We start from the raw sequence: 16329 nt of genomic DNA on the forward strand, positions 1-16329 counted from the left end.
CTTACCTGTGTGGGTTAAACCCGGGTTATTTGACAACCTATGGCGGTGATGGTTCTGCTCAGGCAGAGCAGTGCTGATGCTCCTCATAAAGCTGTCGCTGCTGTGAAGGTTCTAGGTGACATCACAAATCCCTATGGTTACATACACAACAAAGCTGGGTTGTTGTTGTTTACACTCTGCAAGGCCTGTGGAAGTGAGTGACATCATAGCACTGTAGTTCTGAGGGTTCTAGATGGATGCAACAATCTCCTGTTGCTTCTATGAAGGCCATAATAGACGACATCACCAAACAGCTCCATAGTCACATACACAGCAAAGGAGAGATGTTGTTTACACCTAGTGATGTCAGTGGTATTGAGTGACATCACAGCACAGTGCTAAGGCTCCTGGGCCTGGACACAGCAGCGGCTGCAATATCTCAACGGAGAATACGTTTATATATATGTGTGTGTGTGCGCGTATATATATATATATATATATATATATATATATATATATATATATTTCTCCGCCGAAATCACTTTTAAACCCATTTCCACCTTTTTTTCCCTTCTCTTCCTCTTACTTTTTTTTCACGTTTTTTTACGTTTTTCTCCTTTTCGCCTCTTTTCTGGGCGTATTATTCTTCTTTTTCTTCTTTTTTTTCGTCTAATGCATACCCCATCAGTGCAGCAATGCTTATTCAATACCGCCAGCAGATGGAGACACTGGGGGATAATTTTCTAAGGATTTATACTGATTTTTCCTGTCTGAATTTGTCGCACAGAAAGTTGCAGGCCAAATATGTGTGACATTTCTGCGACTTTAGCTTCTAGAGCATTTTTACAACATTATACATAGGTGCTGAATACATAAAAAGCGACTGTTCAGCGACAGACAAGTCGCATCGGCTGAAAGTAGGCCAGAATGTCAGTCCATGTTGGAGCAGGTTTAGATACAGTCTAAAGCATAGATCTCAAAGTCTGTGCACAGAATTTAGCAAGGGCCTCGCACCTTCTGATGCATCAGGTAGGTGCACAATAGCATAGCCTAACCCTCTGTACTTTGGTCTATATTGATGCGGGACATAGACAGCCAGCTGATGACCAATCCATTAGTGCAATGGATGGCTGGAAGCATTTGTCTTTGCCTTTGCAATACCACAGAAGCAATGCATGGTCAATGTACAGCAATGACACACCTGTGTGAACAGCCAGGAGACCCCCCCCCCCCATGTTATGTTACATAGTTACATAGTTAGTACGGTCGAAAAAAGACATATGTCCATCAAGTTCAACCAGGGAATTAAGGGGTAGGGGTGTGGCGCGATATTGGGGAAGGGATGAGATTTTATATTTCTTCATAAGCATTAATCTTATTTTGTCAATTAGGAACATTCAGCACCCACCCGCTATCAAGGCAGCTGCCTATCATGTCATGCCCTACCTGCACAGGTGTGCTGGCTACTCAAATGATCCAATTAAGGAGGCCATTTAGTCAGCAGCAGCAGAAGTCCTGTGCCTGGACGCTCCAACAGCGGCCAGACACAAGCAGAAGCAGAAGCAGCAGCAGCACCACCTTTTGTTTTTTGGCTGCAGCAGCAGCAGCAGCAAGGCCCACAGGGCTGGCTAGCTGGCTAGCCAGCAAGCAGGTAGCAATGAAAGTAGGAATCTTTCTTTTTAACCCTGTAAGGGGGTGGTGCACTGTACCCGAAGATACTGCCATATCGGGTCAATGCATAGGGCGACGGAAGCAAGCTTCGAAATCGGCCCCCGTTCTCAAAAATCCATTTAATATATGGTCCCCAGATAGGGGACGTATCAGATATTAAACTGATAAGAACAGATACTACACTTGATCTTAGCCAAAAGGCCGAGAAGCGATAACCGTGAAAGGGGCGGGCCCAACAAGGTCCCCTTCATGGGCACTATCACTGCTTGCTGTCAGGGAGGCTGCCAGACAATTTTCCATGCACACTCTGGGCTGGGGGGCAGTCAACCACCAGTACACACAGCAGAACCTAAACCCATACCATTATTGCTAAGCAGCAAGACAGGGGCCCATTGCACTCCCACGGGGCCTTTTTAAATGCAATCCATAACCCGGATTTGCCAGGAACCCTTCTTACTCCTCCTACTTGCATGTGACACTGGGCTTAGGATCTGCATAGGAAACACACACACAAGCACACACCTACCTTTGTTGCCTGCAGATGCCTCCTTGGCTGTCCCCAAACGGTATCAAACCAACACCCACGGGAAGCTGTAAGCATAGAGGACATGCCTGCACCCCATTGGACTTACCTGTGTGGGTTAAACCCGGGTTATTTGACAACCTATGGCGGTGATGGTTCTGCTCAGGCAGAGCAGTGCTGATGCTCCTCATAAAGCTGTCGCTGCTGTGAAGGTTCTAGGTGACATCACAAATCCCTATGGTTACATACACAACAAAGCTGGGTTGTTGTTGTTTACACTCTGCAAGGCCTGTGGAAGTGAGTGACATCATAGCACTGTAGTTCTGAGGGTTCTAGATGGATGCAACAATCTCCTGTTGCTTCTATGAAGGCCATAATAGACGACATCACCAAACAGCTCCATAGTCACATACACAGCAAAGGAGAGATGTTGTTTACACCTAGTGATGTCAGTGGTATTGAGTGACATCACAGCACAGTGCTAAGGCTCCTGGGCCTGGACACAGCAGCGGCTGCAATATCTCAACGGAGAATACGTTTATATATATGTGTGTGTGTGCGCGTATATATATATATATATATATATATATATATATATATATATATATTTCTCCGCCGAAATCACTTTTAAACCCATTTCCACCTTTTTTTCCCTTCTCTTCCTCTTACTTTTTTTTCACGTTTTTTTACGTTTTTCTCCTTTTCGCCTCTTTTCTGGGCGTATTATTCTTCTTTTTCTTCTTTTTTTTCGTCTAATGCATACCCCATCAGTGCAGCAATGCTTATTCAATACCGCCAGCAGATGGAGACACTGGGGGATAATTTTCTAAGGATTTATACTGATTTTTCCTGTCTGAATTTGTCGCACAGAAAGTTGCAGGCCAAATATGTGTGACATTTCTGCGACTTTAGCTTCTAGAGCATTTTTACAACATTATACATAGGTGCTGAATACATAAAAAGCGACTGTTCAGCGACAGACAAGTCGCATCGGCTGAAAGTAGGCCAGAATGTCAGTCCATGTTGGAGCAGGTTTAGATACAGTCTAAAGCATAGATCTCAAAGTCTGTGCACAGAATTTAGCAAGGGCCTCGCACCTTCTGATGCATCAGGTAGGTGCACAATAGCATAGCCTAACCCTCTGTACTTTGGTCTATATTGATGCGGGACATAGACAGCCAGCTGATGACCAATCCATTAGTGCAATGGATGGCTGGAAGCATTTGTCTTTGCCTTTGCAATACCACAGAAGCAATGCATGGTCAATGTACAGCAATGACACACCTGTGTGAACAGCCAGGAGACCCCCCCCCCCCATGTTATGTTACATAGTTACATAGTTAGTACGGTCGAAAAAAGACATATGTCCATCAAGTTCAACCAGGGAATTAAGGGGTAGGGGTGTGGCGCGATATTGGGGAAGGGATGAGATTTTATATTTCTTCATAAGCATTAATCTTATTTTGTCAATTAGGAACATTCAGCACCCACCCGCTATCAAGGCAGCTGCCTATCATGTCATGCCCTACCTGCACAGGTGTGCTGGCTACTCAAATGATCCAATTAAGGAGGCCATTTAGTCAGCAGCAGCAGAAGTCCTGTGCCTGGACGCTCCAACAGCGGCCAGACACAAGCAGAAGCAGAAGCAGCAGCAGCACCACCTTTTGTTTTTTGGCTGCAGCAGCAGCAGCAGCAAGGCCCACAGGGCTGGCTAGCTGGCTAGCCAGCAAGCAGGTAGCAATGAAAGTAGGAATCTTTCTTTTTAACCCTGTAAGGGGGTGGTGCACTGTACCCGAAGATACTGCCATATCGGGTCAATGCATAGGGCGACGGAAGCAAGCTTCGAAATCGGCCCCCGTTCTCAAAAATCCATTTAATATATGGTCCCCAGATAGGGGACGTATCAGATATTAAACTGATAAGAACAGATACTACACTTGATCTTAGCCAAAAGGCCGAGAAGCGATAACCGTGAAAGGGGCGGGCCCAACAAGGTCCCCTTCATGGGCACTATCACTGCTTGCTGTCAGGGAGGCTGCCAGACAATTTTCCATGCACACTCTGGGCTGGGGGGCAGTCAACCACCAGTACACACAGCAGAACCTAAACCCATACCATTATTGCTAAGCAGCAAGACAGGGGCCCATTGCACTCCCACGGGGCCTTTTTAAATGCAATCCATAACCCGGATTTGCCAGGAACCCTTCTTACTCCTCCTACTTGCATGTGACACTGGGCTTAGGATCTGCATAGGAAACACACACACAAGCACACACCTACCTTTGTTGCCTGCAGATGCCTCCTTGGCTGTCCCCAAACGGTATCAAACCAACACCCACGGGAAGCTGTAAGCATAGAGGACATGCCTGCACCCCATTGGACTTACCTGTGTGGGTTAAACCCGGGTTATTTGACAACCTATGGCGGTGATGGTTCTGCTCAGGCAGAGCAGTGCTGATGCTCCTCATAAAGCTGTCGCTGCTGTGAAGGTTCTAGGTGACATCACAAATCCCTATGGTTACATACACAACAAAGCTGGGTTGTTGTTGTTTACACTCTGCAAGGCCTGTGGAAGTGAGTGACATCATAGCACTGTAGTTCTGAGGGTTCTAGATGGATGCAACAATCTCCTGTTGCTTCTATGAAGGCCATAATAGACGACATCACCAAACAGCTCCATAGTCACATACACAGCAAAGGAGAGATGTTGTTTACACCTAGTGATGTCAGTGGTATTGAGTGACATCACAGCACAGTGCTAAGGCTCCTGGGCCTGGACACAGCAGCGGCTGCAATATCTCAACGGAGAATACGTTTATATATATGTGTGTGTGTGCGCGTATATATATATATATATATATATATATATATATATATATATATATTTCTCCGCCGAAATCACTTTTAAACCCATTTCCACCTTTTTTTCCCTTCTCTTCCTCTTACTTTTTTTTCACGTTTTTTTACGTTTTTCTCCTTTTCGCCTCTTTTCTGGGCGTATTATTCTTCTTTTTCTTCTTTTTTTTCGTCTAATGCATACCCCATCAGTGCAGCAATGCTTATTCAATACCGCCAGCAGATGGAGACACTGGGGGATAATTTTCTAAGGATTTATACTGATTTTTCCTGTCTGAATTTGTCGCACAGAAAGTTGCAGGCCAAATATGTGTGACATTTCTGCGACTTTAGCTTCTAGAGCATTTTTACAACATTATACATAGGTGCTGAATACATAAAAAGCGACTGTTCAGCGACAGACAAGTCGCATCGGCTGAAAGTAGGCCAGAATGTCAGTCCATGTTGGAGCAGGTTTAGATACAGTCTAAAGCATAGATCTCAAAGTCTGTGCACAGAATTTAGCAAGGGCCTCGCACCTTCTGATGCATCAGGTAGGTGCACAATAGCATAGCCTAACCCTCTGTACTTTGGTCTATATTGATGCGGGACATAGACAGCCAGCTGATGACCAATCCATTAGTGCAATGGATGGCTGGAAGCATTTGTCTTTGCCTTTGCAATACCACAGAAGCAATGCATGGTCAATGTACAGCAATGACACACCTGTGTGAACAGCCAGGAGACCCCCCCCCCCCATGTTATGTTACATAGTTACATAGTTAGTACGGTCGAAAAAAGACATATGTCCATCAAGTTCAACCAGGGAATTAAGGGGTAGGGGTGTGGCGCGATATTGGGGAAGGGATGAGATTTTATATTTCTTCATAAGCATTAATCTTATTTTGTCAATTAGGAACATTCAGCACCCACCCGCTATCAAGGCAGCTGCCTATCATGTCATGCCCTACCTGCACAGGTGTGCTGGCTACTCAAATGATCCAATTAAGGAGGCCATTTAGTCAGCAGCAGCAGAAGTCCTGTGCCTGGACGCTCCAACAGCGGCCAGACACAAGCAGAAGCAGAAGCAGCAGCAGCACCACCTTTTGTTTTTTGGCTGCAGCAGCAGCAGCAGCAAGGCCCACAGGGCTGGCTAGCTGGCTAGCCAGCAAGCAGGTAGCAATGAAAGTAGGAATCTTTCTTTTTAACCCTGTAAGGGGGTGGTGCACTGTACCCGAAGATACTGCCATATCGGGTCAATGCATAGGGCGACGGAAGCAAGCTTCGAAATCGGCCCCCGTTCTCAAAAATCCATTTAATATATGGTCCCCAGATAGGGGACGTATCAGATATTAAACTGATAAGAACAGATACTACACTTGATCTTAGCCAAAAGGCCGAGAAGCGATAACCGTGAAAGGGGCGGGCCCAACAAGGTCCCCTTCATGGGCACTATCACTGCTTGCTGTCAGGGAGGCTGCCAGACAATTTTCCATGCACACTCTGGGCTGGGGGGCAGTCAACCACCAGTACACACAGCAGAACCTAAACCCATACCATTATTGCTAAGCAGCAAGACAGGGGCCCATTGCACTCCCACGGGGCCTTTTTAAATGCAATCCATAACCCGGATTTGCCAGGAACCCTTCTTACTCCTCCTACTTGCATGTGACACTGGGCTTAGGATCTGCATAGGAAACACACACACAAGCACACACCTACCTTTGTTGCCTGCAGATGCCTCCTTGGCTGTCCCCAAACGGTATCAAACCAACACCCACGGGAAGCTGTAAGCATAGAGGACATGCCTGCACCCCATTGGACTTACCTGTGTGGGTTAAACCCGGGTTATTTGACAACCTATGGCGGTGATGGTTCTGCTCAGGCAGAGCAGTGCTGATGCTCCTCATAAAGCTGTCGCTGCTGTGAAGGTTCTAGGTGACATCACAAATCCCTATGGTTACATACACAACAAAGCTGGGTTGTTGTTGTTTACACTCTGCAAGGCCTGTGGAAGTGAGTGACATCATAGCACTGTAGTTCTGAGGGTTCTAGATGGATGCAACAATCTCCTGTTGCTTCTATGAAGGCCATAATAGACGACATCACCAGACAGCTCCATAGTCACATACACAGCAAAGGAGAGATGTTGTTTACACCTAGTGATGTCAGTGGTATTGAGTGACATCACAGCACAGTGCTAAGGCTCCTGGGCCTGGACACAGCAGCGGCTGCAATATCTCAACGGAGAATACGTTTATATATATGTGTGTGTGTGCGCGTATATATATATATATATATATATATATATATATATATATATTTCTCCGCCGAAATCACTTTTAAACCCATTTCCACCTTTTTTTCCCTTCTCTTCCTCTTACTTTTTTTTCACGTTTTTTTACGTTTTTCTCCTTTTCGCCTCTTTTCTGGGCGTATTATTCATCTTTTTCTTCTTTTTTTTCGTCTAATGCATACCCCATCAGTGCAGCAATGCTTATTCAATACCGCCAGCAGATGGAGACACTGGGGGATAATTTTCTAAGGATTTATACTGATTTTTCCTGTCTGAATTTGTCGCACAGAAAGTTGCAGGCCAAATATGTGCGACATTTCTGCGACTTTAGCTTCTAGAGCATTTTTACAACATTATACATAGGTGCTGAATACATAAAAAGCGACTGTTCAGCGACAGACAAGTCGCATCGGCTGAAAGTAGGCCAGAATGTCAGTCCATGTTGGAGCAGGTTTAGATACAGTCTAAAGCATAGATCTCAAAGTCTGTGCACAGAATTTAGCAAGGGCCTCGCACCTTCTGATGCATCAGGTAGGTGCACAATAGCATAGCCTAACCCTCTGTACTTTGGTCTATATTGATGCGGGACATAGACAGCCAGCTGATGACCAATCCATTAGTGCAATGGATGGCTGGAAGCATTTGTCTTTGCCTTTGCAATACCACAGAAGCAATGCATGGTCAATGTACAGCAATGACACACCTGTGTGAACAGCCAGGAGACCCCCCCCCCCATGTTATGTTACATAGTTACATAGTTAGTACGGTCGAAAAAAGACATATGTCCATCAAGTTCAACCAGGGAATTAAGGGGTAGGGGTGTGGCGCGATATTGGGGAAGGGATGAGATTTTATATTTCTTCATAAGCATTAATCTTATTTTGTCAATTAGGAACATTCAGCACCCACCCGCTATCAAGGCAGCTGCCTATCATGTCATGCCCTACCTGCACAGGTGTGCTGGCTACTCAAATGATCCAATTAAGGAGGCCATTTAGTCAGCAGCAGCAGAAGTCCTGTGCCTGGACGCTCCAACAGCGGCCAGACACAAGCAGAAGCAGAAGCAGCAGCAGCACCACCTTTTGTTTTTTGGCTGCAGCAGCAGCAGCAGCAAGGCCCACAGGGCTGGCTAGCTGGCTAGCCAGCAAGCAGGTAGCAATGAAAGTAGGAATCTTTCTTTTTAACCCTGTAAGGGGGTGGTGCACTGTACCCGAAGATACTGCCATATCGGGTCAATGCATAGGGCGACGGAAGCAAGCTTCGAAATCGGCCCCCGTTCTCAAAAATCCATTTAATATATGGTCCCCAGATAGGGGACGTATCAGATATTAAACTGATAAGAACAGATACTACACTTGATCTTAGCCAAAAGGCCGAGAAGCGATAACCGTGAAAGGGGCGGGCCCAACAAGGTCCCCTTCATGGGCACTATCACTGCTTGCTGTCAGGGAGGCTGCCAGACAATTTTCCATGCACACTCTGGGCTGGGGGGCAGTCAACCACCAGTACACACAGCAGAACCTAAACCCATACCATTATTGCTAAGCAGCAAGACAGGGGCCCATTGCACTCCCACGGGGCCTTTTTAAATGCAATCCATAACCCGGATTTGCCAGGAACCCTTCTTACTCCTCCTACTTGCATGTGACACTGGGCTTAGGATCTGCATAGGAAACACACACACAAGCACACACCTACCTTTGTTGCCTGCAGATGCCTCCTTGGCTGTCCCCAAACGGTATCAAACCAACACCCACGGGAAGCTGTAAGCATAGAGGACATGCCTGCACCCCATTGGACTTACCTGTGTGGGTTAAACCCGGGTTATTTGACAACCTATGGCGGTGATGGTTCTGCTCAGGCAGAGCAGTGCTGATGCTCCTCATAAAGCTGTCGCTGCTGTGAAGGTTCTAGGTGACATCACAAATCCCTATGGTTACATACACAACAAAGCTGGGTTGTTGTTGTTTACACTCTGCAAGGCCTGTGGAAGTGAGTGACATCATAGCACTGTAGTTCTGAGGGTTCTAGATGGATGCAACAATCTCCTGTTGCTTCTATGAAGGCCATAATAGACGACATCACCAAACAGCTCCATAGTCACATACACAGCAAAGGAGAGATGTTGTTTACACCTAGTGATGTCAGTGGTATTGAGTGACATCACAGCACAGTGCTAAGGCTCCTGGGCCTGGACACAGCAGCGGCTGCAATATCTCAACGGAGAATACGTTTATATATATGTGTGTGTGTGCGCGTATATATATATATATATATATATATATATATATATATATATTTCTCCGCCGAAATCACTTTTAAACCCATTTCCACCTTTTTTTCCCTTCTCTTCCTCTTACTTTTTTTTCACGTTTTTTTACGTTTTTCTCCTTTTCGCCTCTTTTCTGGGCGTATTATTCTTCTTTTTCTTCTTTTTTTTCGTCTAATGCATACCCCATCAGTGCAGCAATGCTTATTCAATACCGCCAGCAGATGGAGACACTGGGGGATAATTTTCTAAGGATTTATACTGATTTTTCCTGTCTGAATTTGTCGCACAGAAAGTTGCAGGCCAAATATGTGTGACATTTCTGCGACTTTAGCTTCTAGAGCATTTTTACAACATTATACATAGGTGCTGAATACATAAAAAGCGACTGTTCAGCGACAGACAAGTCGCATCGGCTGAAAGTAGGCCAGAATGTCAGTCCATGTTGGAGCAGGTTTAGATACAGTCTAAAGCATAGATCTCAAAGTCTGTGCACAGAATTTAGCAAGGGCCTCGCACCTTCTGATGCATCAGGTAGGTGCACAATAGCATAGCCTAACCCTCTGTACTTTGGTCTATATTGATGCGGGACATAGACAGCCAGCTGATGACCAATCCATTAGTGCAATGGATGGCTGGAAGCATTTGTCTTTGCCTTTGCAATACCACAGAAGCAATGCATGGTCAATGTACAGCAATGACACACCTGTGTGAACAGCCAGGAGACCCCCCCCCCCCATGTTATGTTACATAGTTACATAGTTAGTACGGTCGAAAAAAGACATATGTCCATCAAGTTCAACCAGGGAATTAAGGGGTAGGGGTGTGGCGCGATATTGGGGAAGGGATGAGATTTTATATTTCTTCATAAGCATTAATCTTATTTTGTCAATTAGGAACATTCAGCACCCACCCGCTATCAAGGCAGCTGCCTATCATGTCATGCCCTACCTGCACAGGTGTGCTGGCTACTCAAATGATCCAATTAAGGAGGCCATTTAGTCAGCAGCAGCAGAAGTCCTGTGCCTGGACGCTCCAACAGCGGCCAGACACAAGCAGAAGCAGAAGCAGCAGCAGCACCACCTTTTGTTTTTTGGCAGCAGCAGCAGCAGCAGCAAGGCCCACAGGGCTGGCTAGCTGGCTAGCCAGCAAGCAGGTAGCAATGAAAGTAGGAATCTTTCTTTTTAACCCTGTAAGGGGGTGGTGCACTGTACCCGAAGATACTGCCATATCGGGTCAATGCATAGGGCGACGGAAGCAAGCTTCGAAATCGGCCCCCGTTCTCAAAAATCCATTTAATATATGGTCCCCAGATAGGGGACGTATCAGATATTAAACTGATAAGAACAGATACTACACTTGATCTTAGCCAAAAGGCCGAGAAGCGATAACCGTGAAAGGGGCGGGCCCAACAAGGTCCCCTTCATGGGCACTATCACTGCTTGCTGTCAGGGAGGCTGCCAGACAATTTTCCATGCACACTCTGGGCTGGGGGGCAGTCAACCACCAGTACACACAGCAGAACCTAAACCCATACCATTATTGCTAAGCAGCAAGACAGGGGCCCATTGCACTCCCACGGGGCCTTTTTAAATGCAATCCATAACCCGGATTTGCCAGGAACCCTTCTTACTCCTCCTACTTGCATGTGACACTGGGCTTAGGATCTGCATAGGAAACACACACACAAGCACACACCTACCTTTGTTGCCTGCAGATGCCTCCTTGGCTGTCCCCAAACGGTATCAAACCAACACCCACGGGAAGCTGTAAGCATAGAGGACATGCCTGCACCCCATTGGACTTACCTGTGTGGGTTAAACCCGGGTTATTTGACAACCTATGGCGGTGATGGTTCTGCTCAGGCAGAGCAGTGCTGATGCTCCTCATAAAGCTGTCGCTGCTGTGAAGGTTCTAGGTGACATCACAAATCCCTATGGTTACATACACAACAAAGCTGGGTTGTTGTTGTTTACACTCTGCAAGGCCTGTGGAAGTGAGTGACATCATAGCACTGTAGTTCTGAGGGTTCTAGATGGATGCAACAATCTCCTGTTGCTTCTATGAAGGCCATAATAGACGACATCACCAAACAGCTCCATAGTCACATACACAGCAAAGGAGAGATGTTGTTTACACCTAGTGATGTCAGTGGTATTGAGTGACATCACAGCACAGTGCTAAGGCTCCTGGGCCTGGACACAGCAGCGGCTGCAATATCTCAACGGAGAATACGTTTATATATATATGTGTGTGTGTGCGCGTATATATATATATATATATATATATATATATATATATATTTCTCCGCCGAAATCACTTTTAAACCCATTTCCACCTTTTTTTCCCTTCTCTTCCTCTTACTTTTTTTTCACGTTTTTTTACGTTTTTCTCCTTTTCGCCTCTTTTCTGGGCGTATTATTCTTCTTTTTCTTCTTTTTTTTCGTCTAATGCATACCCCATCAGTGCAGCAATGCTTATTCAATACCGCCAGCAGATGGAGACACTGGGGGATAATTTTCTAAGGATTTATACTGATTTTTCCTGTCTGAATTTGTCGCACAGAAAGTTGCAGGCCAAATATGTGTGACATTTCTGCGACTTTAGCTTCTAGAGCATTTTTACAACATTATACATAGGTGCTGAATACATAAAAAGCGACTGTTCAGCGACAGACAAGTCGCATCGGCTGAAAGTAGGCCAGAATGTCAGTCCATGTTGGAGCAGGTTTAGATACAGTCTAAAGCATAGATCTCAAAGTCTGTGCACAGAATTTAGCAAGGGCCTCGCACCTTCTGATGCATCAGGTAGGTGCACAATAGCATAGCCTAACCCTCTGTACTTTGGTCTATATTGATGCGGGACATAGACAGCCAGCTGATGACCAATCCATTAGTGCAATGGATGGCTGGAAGCATTTGTCTTTGCCTTTGCAATACCACAGAAGCAATGCATGGTCAATGTACAGCAATGACACACCTGTGTGAACAGCCAGGAGACCCCCCCCCCCATGTTATGTTACATAGTTACATAGTTAGTACGGTCGAAAAAAGACATATGTCCATCAAGTTCAACCAGGGAATTAAGGGGTAGGGGTGTGGCGCGATATTGGGGAAGGGATGAGATTTTATATTTCTTCATAAGCATTAATCTTATTTTGTCAATTAGGAACATTCAGCACCCACCCGCTATCAAGGCAGCTGCCTATCATGTCATGCCCTACCTGCACAGGTGTGCTGGCTACTCAAATGATCCAATTAAGGAGGCCATTTAGTCAGCAGCAGCAGAAGTCCTGTGCCTGGACGCTCCAACAGCGGCCAGACACAAGCAGAAGCAGAAGCAGCAGCAGCACCACCTTTTGTTTTTTGGCTGCAGCAGCAGCAGCAGCAAGGCCCACAGGGCTGGCTAGCTGGCTAGCCAGCAAGCAGGTAGCAATGAAAGTAGGAATCTTTCTTTTTAACCCTGTAAGGGGGTGGTGCACTGTACCCGAAGATACTGCCATATCGGGTCAATGCATAGGGCGACGGAAGCAAGCTTCGAAATCGGCCCCCGTTCTCAAAAATCCATTTAATATATGGTCCCCAGATAGGGGACGTATCAGATATTAAACTGATAAGAACAGATACTACACTTGATCTTAGCCAAAAGGCCGAGAAGCGATAACCGTGAAAGGGGCGGGCCCAACAAGGTCCCCTTCATGGGCACTATCACTGCTTGCTGTCAGGGAGGCTGCCAGACAATTTTCCATGCACACTCTGGGCTGGGGGGCAGTCAACCACCAGTACACACAGCAGAACCTAAACCCATACCATTATTGCTAAGCAGCAAGACAGGGGCCCATTGCACTCCCACGGGGCCTTTTTAAATGCAATCCATAACCCGGATTTGCCAGGAACCCTTCTTACTCCTCCTACTTGCATGTGACACTGGGCTTAGGATCTGCATAGGAAACACACACACAAGCACACACCTACCTTTGTTGCCTGCAGATGCCTCCTTGGCTGTCCCCAAACGGTATCAAACCAACACCCACGGGAAGCTGTAAGCATAGAGGACATGCCTGCACCCCATTGGACTTACCTGTGTGGGTTAAACCCGGGTTATTTGACAACCTATGGCGGTGATGGTTCTGCTCAGGCAGAGCAGTGCTGATGCTCCTCATAAAGCTGTCGCTGCTGTGAAGGTTCTAGGTGACATCACAAATCCCTATGGTTACATACACAACAAAGCTGGGTTGTTGTTGTTTACACTCTGCAAGGCCTGTGGAAGTGAGTGACATCATAGCACTGTAGTTCTGAGGGTTCTAGATGGATGCAACAATCTCCTGTTGCTTCTATGAAGGCCATAATAGACGACATCACCAAACAGCTCCATAGTCACATACACAGCAAAGGAGAGATGTTGTTTACACCTAGTGATGTCAGTGGTATTGAGTGACATCACAGCACAGTGCTAAGGCTCCTGGGCCTGGACACAGCAGCGGCTGCAATATCTCAACGGAGAATACGTTTATATATATGTGTGTGTGTGCGCGTATATATATATATATATATATATATATATATATATATATATTTCTCCGCCGAAATCACTTTTAAACCCATTTCCACCTTTTTTTCCCTTCTCTTCCTCTTACTTTTTTTTCACGTTTTTTTACGTTTTTCTCCTTTTCGCCTCTTTTCTGGGCGTATTATTCTTCTTTTTCTTCTTTTTTTTCGTCTAATGCATACCCCATCAGTGCAGCAATGCTTATTCAATACCGCCAGCAGATGGAGACACTGGGGGATAATTTTCTAAGGATTTATACTGATTTTTCCTGTCTGAATTTGTCGCACAGAAAGTTGCAGGCCAAATATGTGTGACATTTCTGCGACTTTAGCTTCTAGAGCATTTTTACAACATTATACATAGGTGCTGAATACATAAAAAGCGACTGTTCAGCGACAGACAAGTCGCATCGGCTGAAAGTAGGCCAGAATGTCAGTCCATGTTGGAGCAGGTTTAGATACAGTCTAAAGCATAGATCTCAAAGTCTGTGCACAGAATTTAGCAAGGGCCTCGCACCTTCTGATGCATCAGGTAGGTGCACAATAGCATAGCCTAACCCTCTGTACTTTGGTCTATATTGATGCGGGACATAGACAGCCAGCTGATGACCAATCCATTAGTGCAATGGATGGCTGGAAGCATTTGTCTTTGCCTTTGCAATACCACAGAAGCAATGCATGGTCAATGTACAGCAATGACACACCTGTGTGAACAGCCAGGAGACCCCCCCCCCCCATGTTATGTTACATAGTTACATAGTTAGTACGGTCGAAAAAAGACATATGTCCATCAAGTTCAACCAGGGAATTAAGGGGTAGGGGTGTGGCGCGATATTGGGGAAGGGATGAGATTTTATATTTCTTCATAAGCATTAATCTTATTTTGTCAATTAGGAACATTCAGCACCCACCCGCTATCAAGGCAGCTGCCTATCATGTCATGCCCTACCTGCACAGGTGTGCTGGCTACTCAAATGATCCAATTAAGGAGGCCATTTAGTCAGCAGCAGCAGAAGTCCTGTGCCTGGACGCTCCAACAGCGTCCAGACACAAGCAGAAGCAGAAGCAGCAGCAGCACCACCTTTTGTTTTTTGGCTGCAGCAGCAGCAGCAGCAAGGCCCACAGGGCTGGCTAGCTGGCTAGCCAGCAAGCAGGTAGCAATGAAAGTAGGAATCTTTCTTTTTAACCCTGTAAGGGGGTGGTGCACTGTACCCGAAGATACTGCCATATCGGGTCAATGCATAGGGCGACGGAAGCAAGCTTCGAAATCGGCCCCCGTTCTCAAAAATCCATTTAATATATGGTCCCCAGATAGGGGACGTATCAGATATTAAACTGATAAGAACAGATACTACACTTGATCTTAGCCAAAAGGCCGAGAAGCGATAACCGTGAAAGGGGCGGGCCCAACAAGGTCCCCTTCATGGGCACTATCACTGCTTGCTGTCAGGGAGGCTGCCAGACAATTTTCCATGCACACTCTGGGCTGGGGGGCAGTCAACCACCAGTACACACAGCAGAACCTAAACCCATACCATTATTGCTAAGCAGCAAGACAGGGGCCCATTGCACTCCCACGGGGCCTTTTTAAATGCAATCCATAACCCGGATTTGCCAGGAACCCTTCTTACTCCTCCTACTTGCATGTGACACTGGGCTTAGGATCTGCATAGGAAACACACACACAAGCACACACCTACCTTTGTTGCCTGCAGATGCCTCCTTGGCTGTCCCCAAACGGTATCAAACCAACACCCACGGAAAGCTGTAAGCATAGAGGACATGCCTGCACCCCATTGGACTTACCTGTGTGGGTTAAACCCGGGTTATTTGACAACCTATGGCGGTGATGGTTCTGCTCAGGCAGAGCAGTGCTGATGCTCCTCATAAAGCTGTCGCTGCTGTGAAGGTTCTAGGTGACATCACAAATCCCTATGGTTACATACACAACAAAGCTGGGTTGTTGTTGTTTACACTCTGCAAGGCCTGTGGAAGTGAGTGACATCATAGCACTGTAGTTCTGAGGGTTCTAGATGGATGCAACAATCTCCTGTTGCTTCTATGAAGGCCATAATAGACGACATCACCAAACAGCTCCATAGTCACATACACAGCAAAGGAGAGATGTTGTTTACACCTAGTGATGTCAGTGGTATTGAGTGACATCACAGCACAGTGCTAAGGCTCCTGGGCCTGGACACAGCAGCGG

General features: G+C 46.2%; 7 non-coding genes across 7 annotated transcripts; all 7 read right to left on the reverse strand.

The window, feature by feature from the left end:
• Positions 1-1672: 1672 nt before the first annotated feature.
• Positions 1673-1863, reverse strand: LOC130348828 (U2 spliceosomal RNA). Its single transcript, XR_008886308.1, has one exon. It is a non-coding gene; the product is annotated as a U2 spliceosomal RNA (small nuclear RNA).
• Positions 1864-3949: 2086 nt separating this feature from the next.
• On the reverse strand, positions 3950-4140 carry LOC130348852 (U2 spliceosomal RNA). The gene has a single exon (XR_008886329.1). It is a non-coding gene; the product is annotated as a U2 spliceosomal RNA (small nuclear RNA).
• A 2086-nt stretch (positions 4141-6226) lies between these two features.
• LOC130348864 (U2 spliceosomal RNA) lies at positions 6227-6417 on the reverse strand. Its single transcript, XR_008886340.1, has one exon. It is a non-coding gene; the product is annotated as a U2 spliceosomal RNA (small nuclear RNA).
• A 2081-nt stretch (positions 6418-8498) lies between these two features.
• On the reverse strand, positions 8499-8689 carry LOC130348876 (U2 spliceosomal RNA). The gene has a single exon (XR_008886351.1). It is a non-coding gene; the product is annotated as a U2 spliceosomal RNA (small nuclear RNA).
• A 2082-nt stretch (positions 8690-10771) lies between these two features.
• On the reverse strand, positions 10772-10962 carry LOC130348888 (U2 spliceosomal RNA). The gene has a single exon (XR_008886362.1). It is a non-coding gene; the product is annotated as a U2 spliceosomal RNA (small nuclear RNA).
• Positions 10963-13043: 2081 nt separating this feature from the next.
• LOC130348834 (U2 spliceosomal RNA) lies at positions 13044-13234 on the reverse strand. The gene has a single exon (XR_008886314.1). It is a non-coding gene; the product is annotated as a U2 spliceosomal RNA (small nuclear RNA).
• A 2082-nt stretch (positions 13235-15316) lies between these two features.
• Positions 15317-15507, reverse strand: LOC130348842 (U2 spliceosomal RNA). The gene has a single exon (XR_008886320.1). It is a non-coding gene; the product is annotated as a U2 spliceosomal RNA (small nuclear RNA).
• Between the last annotated feature and the right edge of the window lie 822 nt (positions 15508-16329).

This window comes from Hyla sarda, unplaced genomic scaffold, assembly GCF_029499605.1.
Source record: "Hyla sarda isolate aHylSar1 unplaced genomic scaffold, aHylSar1.hap1 scaffold_888, whole genome shotgun sequence".
Lineage (NCBI taxonomy): Eukaryota > Metazoa > Chordata > Amphibia > Anura > Hylidae > Hyla > Hyla sarda.